This window comes from Lactuca virosa, chromosome 5 (genome assembly GCF_052849685.1).
Source record: "Lactuca virosa cultivar CGN04683 chromosome 5, Lactuca_virosa_CGN04683_v6, whole genome shotgun sequence".
Classification (NCBI taxonomy): Eukaryota; Viridiplantae; Streptophyta; class Magnoliopsida; order Asterales; family Asteraceae; genus Lactuca; species Lactuca virosa.
In genome coordinates, this window is record NC_136430.1 from 258,385,670 (window position 1) to 258,399,560 (window position 13,891).

Genomic DNA, 13,891 nt, shown 5'->3' on the forward strand with positions numbered 1-13,891 from the left:
GGAACAAACCATGAAAATCAAGGTTCAATTTTCCCTCTCAGTTACACCATTGAAATGTGGTGTCTTAGGAGGGGTCCATTGCGAAACTATTCCACATTCCATATGATAGTCATTGAACTCAATACTAAGATATTCTCTATCTCTATCAGATCGTAGAATCTTTATCTTCTAGCCCAATTGATTCTCTACTTTGTGCTTAAACTCCTTGAACTTTTCAAAGGTTTCTGATTTATGCTTGATTATATAGATATATCCATATCTATTTTAATCATCACTAAATGTCACATAGTAGTGATTGGCATCCTCTGTGGCAGACCTGAAGAGACCACATACATCAATATGAATGAGATCTAATAGGACTTCTCCTCTTTTACAAGTTCTTGTGAAAGGTGACTTGGTCATCTTGCCTAATAGACACGCATTCATCATCTGAATTTAATTAAAATGATTCCAACACTCCATTATTTTCGAGTTCGACGATGTGTTTCTTGTTAATATGGCCAAGAAGAAAATGCCATAAGCATTCGTGGTCTAAACCACTAGAAGAATCAATAATAAATACATTATTCCCAAGATCATTCACACACACAGTAATTTCATACACGACATTACAAGGATAAGCTTTGAAAATAAAAACACCATTTTTTATAACCAAAATTACACCATCGTTATTGTCAAACACATAACGATAACCTTGTCTATGAAAAGAAATTATGTTTCTTGTCATTTCCAAAAAATAACAGCAATTGTCTAAATCAACCCTAAAAGTACTATCAAACACAAGCTCATAAGTCCAAATCCAGGTAACAGCCGAAGTACGTCTATTCCCCATGATCAGGTTGAGCTTCCTATACTTGACCATTTGACTTTCCCTTAGTCCTTCATTTTAGAACAAATGTGGAAACCATATCCTGTGTCAAGAATCCAAGAATTGGAAACTAGAGTGTTATTGATTTCTATAGAGTACATACCATATGTAGAGACAAACACCTAACCCTTTGCTTCTCTCACTTTTTGTAAGTACTTGGGGCAACTTCATTTCCAATGTCCCTTCTGGCCACAGTGAAAGCAAACAGACTCTTTCGGATCACTGATAGTAGGAGCATCAAAGTTGACTTTTCCCTTTGACCCACCAATGTACTCTCAATTATAGGCTTTCCATTTCCATTTGGGTTGGGAGAAAGCCTTCCTTTTCTTCCTATAGCCTTATTGAATGGCCAGGACAGGGGAAGTTGCAGCATTGTTGGAATGAGACTTTGTCATTCCAGCTTCAGCAGTTTGCAACATAATATGTAGTTCCATCAATGTTGTTTACGTGTTGTTCAAATGACGAGTTAGGATAAAATGATCATAACTACTTGGAAAGGAGTTGAGGATCATATCAATGCCCAACTCCTTGTATAAATTCACATTGAGATTTTCTATCCACGTGTCAATGCATCTTTTGCACGCCATTACGGATTTAACGACTTCATAACTCTCTTCTCTTACTTTCTTGTGGAACATCTGACCAAGAGAAAATTTCATTTCATGGGGCCAATATTCCTCATAGGACTTTTACACATCCAGTGTCATGGTTGAAATCATTATGCAAGCGACCTTAGTGGCGTCCTCAACATGTTGCTTATGTTCAGTAATTTCCTTAGGTGTAGCAGTCGCAGTGTTAATTTCAGGAACATGGCTTTTGAGAAGATACTCTTTGTTCTCATATCGAAGTTTCATATTCAATTTTTGCATCCGGTCCATGTAGTTTGGACCAATAAGCTTGTCTTTTGACAGAATTGACAGACGAGTGAAATTCGAGTTTTGAGCGGGTGGAGGGGTACGAACAAGATCTCCAGTTCCATACACCTATAATAAGAGATAAAGTTTTAGTTAATTGATTCAATCCGTAATATTTTAACCTAAATTAATATATAACGCTAGAACCTATATTTTCGATTCGTAAAAAGAAGAGGGATGTCATAATCAAATCGTGAATTTATTTTATGTAGGTAATGAACTTTACGAATTTCAATCCCTATGAAATTCCTAGATAAGTCGAGATACACTGAACTATTCAATGGTAAGTTTAATCTCATATTATGATCTTCGATTTGTTACCAAGATACTGATAATCACAAACAATATATGAATATCCATGCAAACTCGCGTGACCCTCGATGTCATTTATGATCTCACAATGTCGTGCCAATTAACCACAAAAGGTCCATCAACAATCACAAACTTGAGTTGTACCTTTATTTCAACTTCGTAGTCTAAAATTAATGTCTCGGTTAATCACGCACGCTCCACTAATGACTCACAAAGAAACAATGTGTGTTTTCATGGGTTAGCATACAATTTCACATTTTTTCTTAGTAACTAGAGTATCATTTTAATATATGTTCTAGTACTTATATGTTATACTTATAATGTGATGAACTTCCTATCATAAGACATTGGGCTAATGATAATCCACCATACAAAGAAACGGTGGGTGAAAATGACACCCACTCACCGGTCATTTTATAGGTCGTTTCCTTTTACTTCTCTTAAAGTATAGCTTAAAGAATCCAGCCTAGTCGTGATTTGACTGACATATTATAAACTCATACATATATAATTATATATATATATATATATATATATATATATATATATATATATGTGTGTGTGTGTGTAAGGGTGTATTTTAAAACCTTTTAGCAGTAAGGAGTGACTTTCTCAAATAAGAGGTCATGGGTTCAAGTCTCACTAGAAGACATAGGTGGTACTTAGGAGTAGTGTTGGGTATGTTATGTTGCGTCATGGGCTTAGTATTGTATATCCGGATTGGGCCTGTCCATCCGTTATTATTATAGGGTTTAGCTATAAATAGTGCATGCATGTATGCCTTAGAAACTAACGTGATTATAGTTATTATTGCTTTGTAACCCTAAACACCTCTACAGTCGAAGTTCTTAATCGAGTTCTTCTGAGGTGTTAAAGTTTAATCATTCGACATCAGTTAAACCATTCCTGTGTTCATCATTACGTCTTTAATTGTTTTTCTGCTTAAAATCTATCGATCCTACTAGAACTTTGTTGTAACAATTGGTATCAAAGCGGGACATTGTGTGATCAATACACATTCCTTATGTATTAAGAATTCTTTAGGGTTTCTGCTTTTATCGAATATAAAGAAGTCGTCTTCTTCCTGTCGACGGTAACTCTTGTGTTTGATAAAACCCTAATCTCAAGTTTACAGGTCAGATTCTAGCGGTTCTAAGGAAAGGCTCACCATGTCTCACGAAGATTCTCAAACTAATCCCATCAACATCTCTAACAGCATTGGATCCACTACAAGGGTACCCATTCTTTACACTCAAGACTATGAAGTATGGGCGAATCACTTTGAAGATTACGTGGTTGGATCTGAAGATAATGGTTATCTCATCTGGGAAGCAATCACACTTGGGCCGTTTGTTCACTCTGGAACGAACACGACAGTGAAGACTCAAAAGGAATATAATAAGCTCGTGGCGGACGTAGATAAGATGCCACAGGATGAAAAGGACAAGTTGCTATGTAATGTGAAGGCCATGAGAATGATCAGATTCGCTCTGCAATCTGACACTTTTCGGTTAGTTGGTTCATGCACGACGACTAAAGAAATCTGGGATAGGTTGAAGGAACTTTATTCAACCGATGAAGATCTAGAACACTCTATTCAAACCTTGCTACTCTCTGAATTTGGAGTTTTCGAACAGAAACCTGAAGAGAAACTGATACAAACCTTCGATCGCTTCAATCATCTCCTTAGCAAGATGATCAAGCATGGTATAGAAAGAAAATTGATCGAGCAAAAGGTAACCTTCATGAATGGTTTGAGACCAGAATGGATGGCAGTGGTTTCAACAGTGAAAGCTCACGAACAATTCAAATCTTACTCACTAGCGAAACTTGTGGTCATACTTAAATCCCATGAGAGTGTGGTAACCAAGGAGGCGAAGGTAGTTTCGGGTGTGGGATCGTTAGCCCTTGTCTCAAAAGGCAAAAGTGTTGCAGAAGAAGAGGAGGAGTCAGATATGTCTGAATGTGACCTTACAAGCGAAGAGTATGCAATGATGGTCACCAATACAAAAAGGTTTGCACGAAAGAAGTTCCCTGTCAATAAGAACCGAAACTGGCAGGGAAGTTACAGTTCTGAGAAGGTGAAAGATGAAGAGAAGAATACTTCTCAAAAGGATGACGACAAGAAAGAGAGCAAGCTTGTAGGAGACTCCGGTTTCGACTCCAATTACTGTCATGGCAAGAACCACTTTGCCAAAGATTGCATGCTGAGGAAGATGGCTGAGAAAAGAGATGGTGAAGATGATGAGGCGTATTACATGCAAAAATTGGAAAAGATCAAGAAAAAGAAGGAAACTAACAGTTCAATTAATGCCTTGATTGTGCAGGAAAATGCGGATGAAGATGAGTTCGGTGGCGTTGAAGTCTGGTCAACCGATTTTGAGGATGAAGAAGTGAGAAAGCCCACACATGGAAGAGCTTATCTGGCAAAGGATACAGGTTCGGCTGGAAAATGTTTGATGGTTACAGCTGGTCGACCAACCGAAAGTGCGAGTAAGGAGCCGAACCTAACTGAGGACAAGTGCTTTCCAGCCAAGCCCGTGAGTGAGAAGATCAACGACTGTGATCGACTGATCAAAAAGGTACAATCCATCCTTGAATCACTTAAAGTTCCTGTAACAAATTATGAAGAAGAATTAAATGAATTAAAATTTAAATTTTCTAACTTAAGTGGTAGTCTCATGCAAACTCGCTTAGCAAACTCTAACCTAACTGACCAACTCAGTAGGGTGTCTTCAAAGAGTGAGGAGAGAAGGATGTGGATTGAGCTGAAGGAGACGGAGTTAAATAGGACTAGGGATGAAATTATTTATTTGCAACGAGACAATTTAAAGTTTTTGAAACAAAGGAATGTTTTTTGTTTAATTGCTAAACGCTTATATACAAATATTGCTCAGTTGCACTTAAGTTGTGAAATAGGGAAAAAGATTCATAAGATGATCTTACCCTTCCTTGAATTTAAGGAGGATGAGGTCATCGCTGAATGTGAATCCATAATGTCCTCAGAAGAGACATCCATCGCTTATAAAATCGGACTGGACAAGATAGAGACCTTCATTGACTCTAAGGAACATAAGTGTATGCTCAAAAATCTTTTAGATGAAAATGATATGTTAAAAATTAAGTCCGAGACCATTCAATCATTTGACTCGTCAAACGCCAAATTAATTTTAGAACATAAAATGAATATAGAAAATACGTCTGAACTTGATGAGGAAAGTGAGATGAGTGAAATCTCGGTAGAAGACGTGGTTGATTGTTCTGAGTTTATGAAAAGCGAAACCGAGAATGAGAAACCCCTCATATCTGAAAACTCGGTTGAATACGCTCGCCTGTCAAAGGACAAGCCACAGAATCTCAAAGACAAAGCAATGGTTTATCAAAAGGTTCAAACTGTTCCAAATCAGGTATATGATGTTACAGGGGTCACTGCAAAACAAACAGCAGAATTGAAAAACTTGGTCGACAAAGACAATGTTGAAGAGTGCGACGATTATTTCTGGTCAACCCCTATTGATAATGCAGACGAAACCATCGGCTTATCGGAGCAAACCTCATGGAGGGTAAAAGGTAGATACGTTGCAGAACCCATCAACAAACCCTCAAGTTTTTACAAACCAAGCACAAGTGGAACAAAAGAGATACCTGAAGAACCACAGAAAACACCGAATGTTCCTTCGAAGACTGCCAAAACTCAAAAGGAGAAGCCAAAATCAAGCTTCAATATTCACAAATCTCAGAAGGAGTTAGCTGAACAGAAACGCCAAAGAAATCAAAGATACATGAAAAATCTGAATGAGCGAAAATGTTATTGGCAATCTCAAAACCCCAACTACGTTCCTTCCAAAAAAGAGTCCATTGCCAAAGAAAAGGAAAAGTTAAAAGGGAAAGAAAATTTTAGTCCAAGCTCTTACTATTCCAAAGCTCAGAACCGAACGTCTAGTTTCAGTTCCAACACCAGCGCTCAGAACCAAACGTCAAGTTTCGGTCACAACGCCATGGCTAACAACCGAAAGTCGAGTTTCGGTCCTTCCTACTCCCAAAGAAAATCGAATTCAGTGAAGGACATCAAAGGAAAGGGAAAGCTTGATTCAGATTCTGATATCAATAATAAGAAAAAGTCAGCTAATCCTAGGATTAAAAAGAATATCCCAAAACAATCTAACAACACACCATCTAATACACCACAATTTAAACAAGATAAAAACAAAATCAAGGTGTATACCATCAAAAGAAAAGACCAAACAACTCTAATAAAAAAAACTTATTTGGTTGATATTTCTACTGCTATTCCTTTTTCTGTAAAAGACTCACCACGGCCCAAGAAACTTTGGGTTCCTAAATCTGCTTGAATTTGCAGGTTATAAGTGACGAGCAGTTCGATGACGAATGGTACATAGATAGTGGCTGCTCGCGTCACATGATAGGAAGGAGGGAAGAGCTGAGGGAATTTCGGTCCCTTAAGGATGGTGGATGTGTGAAGTATGGAAATAACTCTTATGGCACAATCAAATGATATGGAATGATAACCAACGGAGACTTCTCGATTCGAAAAGTAGCTTATGTGGAAGGGTTGCAGCATAACCTCATCAGTGTATCACAATTGGTTGTGGGAACTGGTTTGAAGGTTTCATTCGATGATGAGGGATCAGAAATTATTGAGAAGCAATGTAAAAGGGTTCTGTTGAAGTCTGAACGCAAGGGAGAGATGTATCCTTTAAATCTCAACCCAATTCGAGGAAAACCAGCAATATGCCTTCTGTCAAAGGCGAACATTGATGAAAGCTGGTTGTGGCATCGACGCCTATCACACCTGAACTACAAAGACATTAATAAGTCGGTGCTTGGTGATCATGTTCGAGGCCTTCCTCTTCTCAAGTTTGATAAGGAACACCTATGTGCAGCATGTGAGATGGGAAAACAAAGCAGAAAGAGCCATCCTACACGTATCAATACAAAGATTGTTGAAGCTCTTGAACTTCTGCATATTGACTTATGTGGACCTTCGGCTGTCGAAAGCTTCGGTGGTAGTAAGTTCATTCTTGTCATAGTAGATGATTTTTCACGCTTCACCTGGGTTTTCTTTCTTAAACAGAAATCAGACGCAACTCCCAAGCTGAAGACGTTCATCAAGCAAGTAGAAGTGCAGCTGCGAAAGCTGGTGAGGAATATCAGAAGCGACAATGGGCTTGAATTCAAGAATAAAGATTTTGAGGACTTTCTGGCTGAAAAGGGGATATCTCACAACTTCTCGGCACCCTATACACCACAACAGAATGGGATTGTTGAAAGACAAAACCTTTCTTTATGTGAGGCAGCCCGAACCATGCTAAGCTTCGCTTCTCTTCCGCTATACTTCTGGGCTGATGTAGTTGCAACCGCGTGCTATACTCAGAACCGATCGTTACTCAACAAACGATTCTCCATCACTCCGTATGAAATTCTGAACAATCGAAAGCCCAACGTTAAATTTTTCCACGTGTTCGGTTCAAGGTGCTTCATTTTCAATTCCAAAGAGAACCGAAACAAGTTTGACGTCAAAGCCGATAAGGGAATTTTTCTTGGCTATTCACTCAGTTCAAAGGCACACAGAGATTTGAACAAACGTTCCAAACGTATTGAAGAGACATACTATGTAACCTTTGGTGACAACTACATGAAGAAAGTTCAAAGAAGCGAAAGTGCCTTGGGGGAAATATTTCCTGAGTCAGGACAAGTCTCGGTTCCAATTTCCAACCTGTTTGAAGAATGCATAAGGCTATTTGATGAACCAGAAAAGGCTGCACACTCAGAGGCGAAAGCAGCAGACAACAAAATCGACAATCTGAAAAAGATCATTGATGAAGCTGCAAAAGAAATGGAAAATGAACCTCCTAAACCGACTGAATGTCAACCCTCAACTGACCCTCCAAACAACAGCTCAACGTTCAAGGGGTAGGGTTCATCTGCACCAAAGACAACTGATATGTCTTTCGAGGGGGAGAATCCAACTCCATCCCCAACCCATAAAAGTCCAGACGAGGGGGAGCATCCAACTCCGATCCCACCCAATAATAGTCCAATCGAGGGGGAGAATCCAACTACAACAGAGGAAGAAATTTATGTATGTTTAATTCGTTTGTATCCAAAGTTGAACCGAAGACGGTTAATGCTGCACTTGATCACGTTGATTGGGTACAAGCCATGCAAGATGAACTCCATGAGTTTGAACGTAATCGAGTTTGGAGGTTGATTCCCACTCCAAAGGATGCTTCAGTGGACGGCTTAAAATGGGTCTTCAGGAATAAGTTGGACAAAGAGGGGAACGTTATACGCAATAAGGCTCGGTTAGTGGTAAAGGGATATTGCCAAGAAGAAGGGATAGATTATGAGGAGACCTTCGCTCCTGTAGCAAGGTTGGAATCAGTTAGAATCTTTCTGGCATATGTTGCTCATAAAAACTTCGAAGTTTTCCAAATGGATGTGCAATGTGCTTTCTTGAATGGAGAACTAGAAGAAACGGTGTATGTTGAGCAACCACCTGGGTTTGTGAATGAGAAATACCATGATCACTGCTATGTGTTAGATAAAGCTGTATATGGTATGAAGCAAGCACCGAGGGCCTCGTATGAAACTTTAACTCGCTTTCTTAAAATGTCAAAATTCAAGCAAGGTTCGGTTGACCCAACCTTCTTCCGAAAGAAAGAAGGCGAACATCTAATGATAGTTCAGATTTATGTCGATGACATCATCTTCGGCTCCACGAATCGTAGCTTAACGGATGAATTCAGGAAGTTGATGGAGACTAAATTTGAAATGAGCGCAATGGGTCCGATTAATTTTTTCCTTGGTTTGAATATAAGACAGGGACCAGAAGGTATTTTTATCAACCAGGAGGCCTACACGAAGAACTTGCTGGGAAAGTTCGGTATGACGGGAGATTCAAAAGTGAAGGTTCCTATGGCGTTTGGCACAAAGTTAACACCTTCTTTGGAAACACCTGCTGTTGACGTAACACTCTATCGTCAAATGATAGGGTCTCTTATGTATCTAACGGCTAGTGGACCAGACATTATGTTTTCTGTTTGTTATTGTGCCAGGTTTCAAGCTAATCTAAGAGAACCTCACATGGTGGCAGTGAAAAATATTTTTCGTTATCTGAAGCGAACCTCCTCTCTCGGTCTTTGGTACCCGGCTAGATCTGGATTTTTTGTTCAAGCCTTTTCTGACGCCGATCTTGGAGGATGTGGTCTGGACCGAAAGAGCACAACTGGTGGATGCCAATTCCTTGACGGTAAACTTGTTAGCTGGCAGTCCAAGAAGCAAACTTGTGTGTCTCTTTCAACAGTCGAAGCTGAGTATATAGCTGCAGCATCCTGTACCTCTCAAGTGATATGGATACAAAGCCAACTGAGGGACTACGGACTAAGCTTGAAGAAAATACCTATCTATTGTGACTCAGAAAGTGCGATAGGAATATGCCACAATCCAGTGCAACACTCAAAGACAAAGCATATTGCACTGAGATACCATTTCATCAAGGACCATGTAGAAGATGGGAACGTGGAAGTACATTTCGTTCGGTCCTCTGATCAACTGGCTGACATATTCACTAAAGCCTTACCAGAAGCAAGCTTTAATAAAATTTTACAAGGTTTGGGAATGATGGAAGCAGAGTCGGTACCGAACCCCCAAATCTCTCTCTAAAAATTAGACAAGCGAAATAGAGCGAACGCTTGGTCTATTTCGGTTCCGGATTTTTCGGGAACCGAAATGAACCGAACGCTCGGTCTATTTCGGCTCCATAATTTTCGGGAACCGAAACGAACCGAACGCTCGGTCTATTTCGGCTCCGGAATTTTAAGGAACCGAAATGAACCGAACGCTCGACTTATTTCGCTTCATTCTTTTAAGGTTTGGTTTCGGCTGTAAATTTTGTTTATTTTTTTTTAAGTCTATTTCTTACTCTATTTTCTCTTTCATTTTTTTTATTAAGAGTGTTTTGTGCTAATTACTTTTGGTTTATTTTTCTGTTTTTATTATTTTTCAGAATACTTCAAAAATCCAAAAATATTTTTTCTTTTATTTTTCTGTTTTTATTATTTTTCAGAAAACTTCAAAAATCCATAAATATTTTTTCATTTATTTTTCTGTTTTTATTATTTTTCAGAAACTTTGAAAACTCCAAAAATATTTTTCTAAAAGTTCTTTTGTTTTGTTTAGTTTGTGTTGTTTGTGTGGTTTGTTTGTTTGCTTGTTCTTTTTAATTAGGTCCCAAGTATTTCAGTGCAACATAATTTGGAGCTAAGGCAGGTATGATTCTTTTCATATGAACTAGTTAAGTGTCCCTAGAAGCATACTGCTGCATGTCGACCGAAGCCTCTAAGACTAAGAGCTAGGCCTTAATGATTCGATCTATACCTATCGTTTCTTCCCAATCAGGCTGTTAAAATCCACTCAAGTCAAGAGCTACCTTACTCTTCGCAAATGAGTTAAGAGTTTTCTGCTTTGTCACGTTTATATAGCAGAGGTACTTTCGTTTCCTTAACCACCCTCCTTACATTCTCCATCAGCTTTCGGTTCACCACTGTAACCCTTGAGACTCTCAGCTTTTACCACTGAGGTTTATGGTTGCATAAAATCTGTGTTTATGATCTTAGATACGTAAACCACGTGCTGAGTGAAACCCACAATCCAACACCAACAATGAATTGACGGTGAATCTTTATATTCAAGATCTTACTTGTTACCTACCGAAATCTCATTTTATTTTTGAGTGGTCTTTTATGAAATTGTCTAACACCAAGGCATTTCTTCCCAAAAAGATCCAGCTTGTTTTTGTTTTTGAGATTTATTTAACATCTTTAGTCACAGCAAATTATATCCAACCTACTTGTTCAACAGACCACATCGGTCTCACAAGTACTTCATCCAACGTTTGGTCTTATGTTAAGAATCGACGTTCGGTTGAAGATAAGCCACCCTTAGCCTATTATTTAAAAGAAGCCTTTTGGTGTTTCTTTACAAGCACTCGATCGTATTGTTTCGGGAAACCACGCAAGCACTTCAAGTCTCTCTTGACTTTGAAGGAAGAGATTCTTGCCCGTAATCATCTACTTTATTTCTTCTAACATACATCACTCACATCCTATACACATTTCTCTTTATTTCTTAATTTTTGGCACACTCTTGCACGAAAATACTTTGTGATTTTCCAACATTCTGGTTGTTGTTTCCTATGGCCTGTGTGAAGTTTCTTTTAGGCGCGAAAATGGTTGTTATCATATCTGAAGCGAAGGTGAATTTGAAAAGACGATATGTGGATAAGATTTTGGGCGCGTGAATTTGAACGGTTCCTAAACCCACGCTTGATGACGTCTATCTGGGGAAACCAAGCTGTCACATCGCGCTTTTTCAGGCGACGTTTCAGTGATCGTATCATCATCACGAAGATTCTTTCTCTCTCCTGGCAACGGTATATAAAAGGTTTCTCACACATATTGTACCTTATTACCTTCTTCAAATTCTCTCAATACACAAGGCGATCTGCAACTGTTCATCTTCTTCCTTACCTCAACAATGGCGGATTCCTCATCTGTTCAAGATCAAACTGCTTCGTCCTCATTGCTCGTGATCAAACCCAATCAGAACATGATCATTCAATTGAACCCGTTTCTGTATGATTCGTACATGCTCCAAGTTGTTGAATGCCTCAAATACTCTCCTCTGGCTATCGCACTCACACAGGTGGAATCTGTCCCAATGTCTCTTCTATCCCAAGTCTATTCTACTGCAACCTATGACAAGAACAAGGAGAGGATCTACTTTCAAATCTTCTCGCACAAGGCATCAATTTCAAAAGGGCGATTATGTTCCCTGTTAAAGCTTGCCGTCGATGCCTCTGTTATCTCTCCCGATTTCGTAACCACAACTCAACTCTTTACAATGCTCTACGAGATGGGATACAGTGATGTTCTTACCACCATGACGAAGGTTAAGAAATCATGTTTGCCGCCACAATGGAATGGATTGCTTACTCTTCTCAACAAAAGTTTAGCGGAGAGGGTTGCTGGGTCAGATGGTACCAATAAGGGTTTTCTGACCATTCTCTATGGTCTCTATAATGGGATTAATCTCGACTATGGGTCGATTATTTGGTCACAAGTGGTACAAAGTCTCAACACTTCAACGAGACACTCTGAAATTTCTTGTGGTCGCTTCTGGACCATCATCACGCGAAGGGCTATTGATTCTTTGTAGATTCCAGTAATGAAGGATGCCCTGGTCTCGTCTGTGGCTACCTTTCATACGAAGAAGATTATCTTCTCTGATGCCACAAAGTTCTCCCACAATGGTTCCATACCTGAGACGATGTACAGGTGTGTGTCAGCCGAAAGTAAGGTGATGGCTGATTACCGAAAGCTTCCTCCCAAAGGACCGAGAGTACTGACTCCTGAACAGCAAGCTGCTTTGGATGCTATGGAGAAGCCCGCCAACCGAGGAAAAAGGGCAACTACCAAGAAAGTGACAACCGAAGGTCCTTCGTCTAAAGCTGCCAAGTCTAAAAAGCGAAAGGCTGATAAAGGTTTTTCTTCGGCTCCAAAGAATATTAAGAAGATGGCAAAGAAATCCAAAAGTCCTTCTCCTTCAAGCTAAGCCAATGATGAGGAGGATGAGGAAGAGGAAATTTAGCATCATGAATCACCGAGAGGTAACACACCTCCTCGTTCTCCAACTCCCACCGAACCTCTTAATGACAAGGTTCCAACACCTCCTCCATCTCCACCGAAAACCACTGTTCCAGTTTCGGTTGCTCCAATTCCACCACCTCCTACATCTCACACCACCACTTCTATTCCACCACCTCCCACATCTCAAACAACAACTTTTGTACCACCACCACCACCAGTTAGTACCATACCAATTTCTACAACTCCTTTACCACCTCCTATCATTTCCCAAGCAACTACCACCACTACAACCGAACCGACAGTTAATGTCAACGTATCTGATACGGGGGCGAATACTAAAACCGAACCTCCTGTTACTTCCAAACCTCTTTCACCCTCACCTTCAACCGATTCTGGTGATACTCTTGGTGGTGATAATGTTGAGTTTGACTCGACTTATTACAGTCCTTATCGGCTTCCAACAGATGAAGATGAAGAGGCTTCTGTCTCACGACAACAACTGTAGAGTATTGATGAAAAGCTTGATCAATTGCTTGCCTCTAACAAGTCATACAACGATGTTGTGCTCAAAGCTTTTCTGGACACCACTTTTGAGCAATATACTGGGGCCATTGACAAATCGACGAAGGCCGTTGAGGATTCCACTTCTTCTTGCAAGAAGGCCACTACTGAATTTGCAGAACTTGTTCACAGCTCTCATATTTTTCTCGAATCACTCACAGGACATGCTGATTCAAATGCAGCCAAAGTGAACGCTTCAGTTGATTCCTTATCCAAGTCACTAAAAGAGGAGCAAGCTAAATTTGAGTTTGTTCGTTCTTCCATTCAAGCTGAGAACACTTCTTTACTTAGCTCAGTGACTTCTCATCTTCAAACACTCCAAGCTAATTTAGCAAAGGAGAGTGCATTAAAGGAAGATCATGCACGTCAAGCCTCTACTATTGAAGTTCAGAAAGTGCAATTAGCTCAAGCTGAAAAGGAGATTTCATTGTTAAAGACAGAGCGAGTTGTTTTTCGGAGCTGTGCTGGGGATGTCAAGAATATGCTTACCAATCTTCTTAGTGCTCATGATCCAATACTTACTCTGACCATCAGGAATCATTTGACTTCCAAACTTCTTCCTGCTC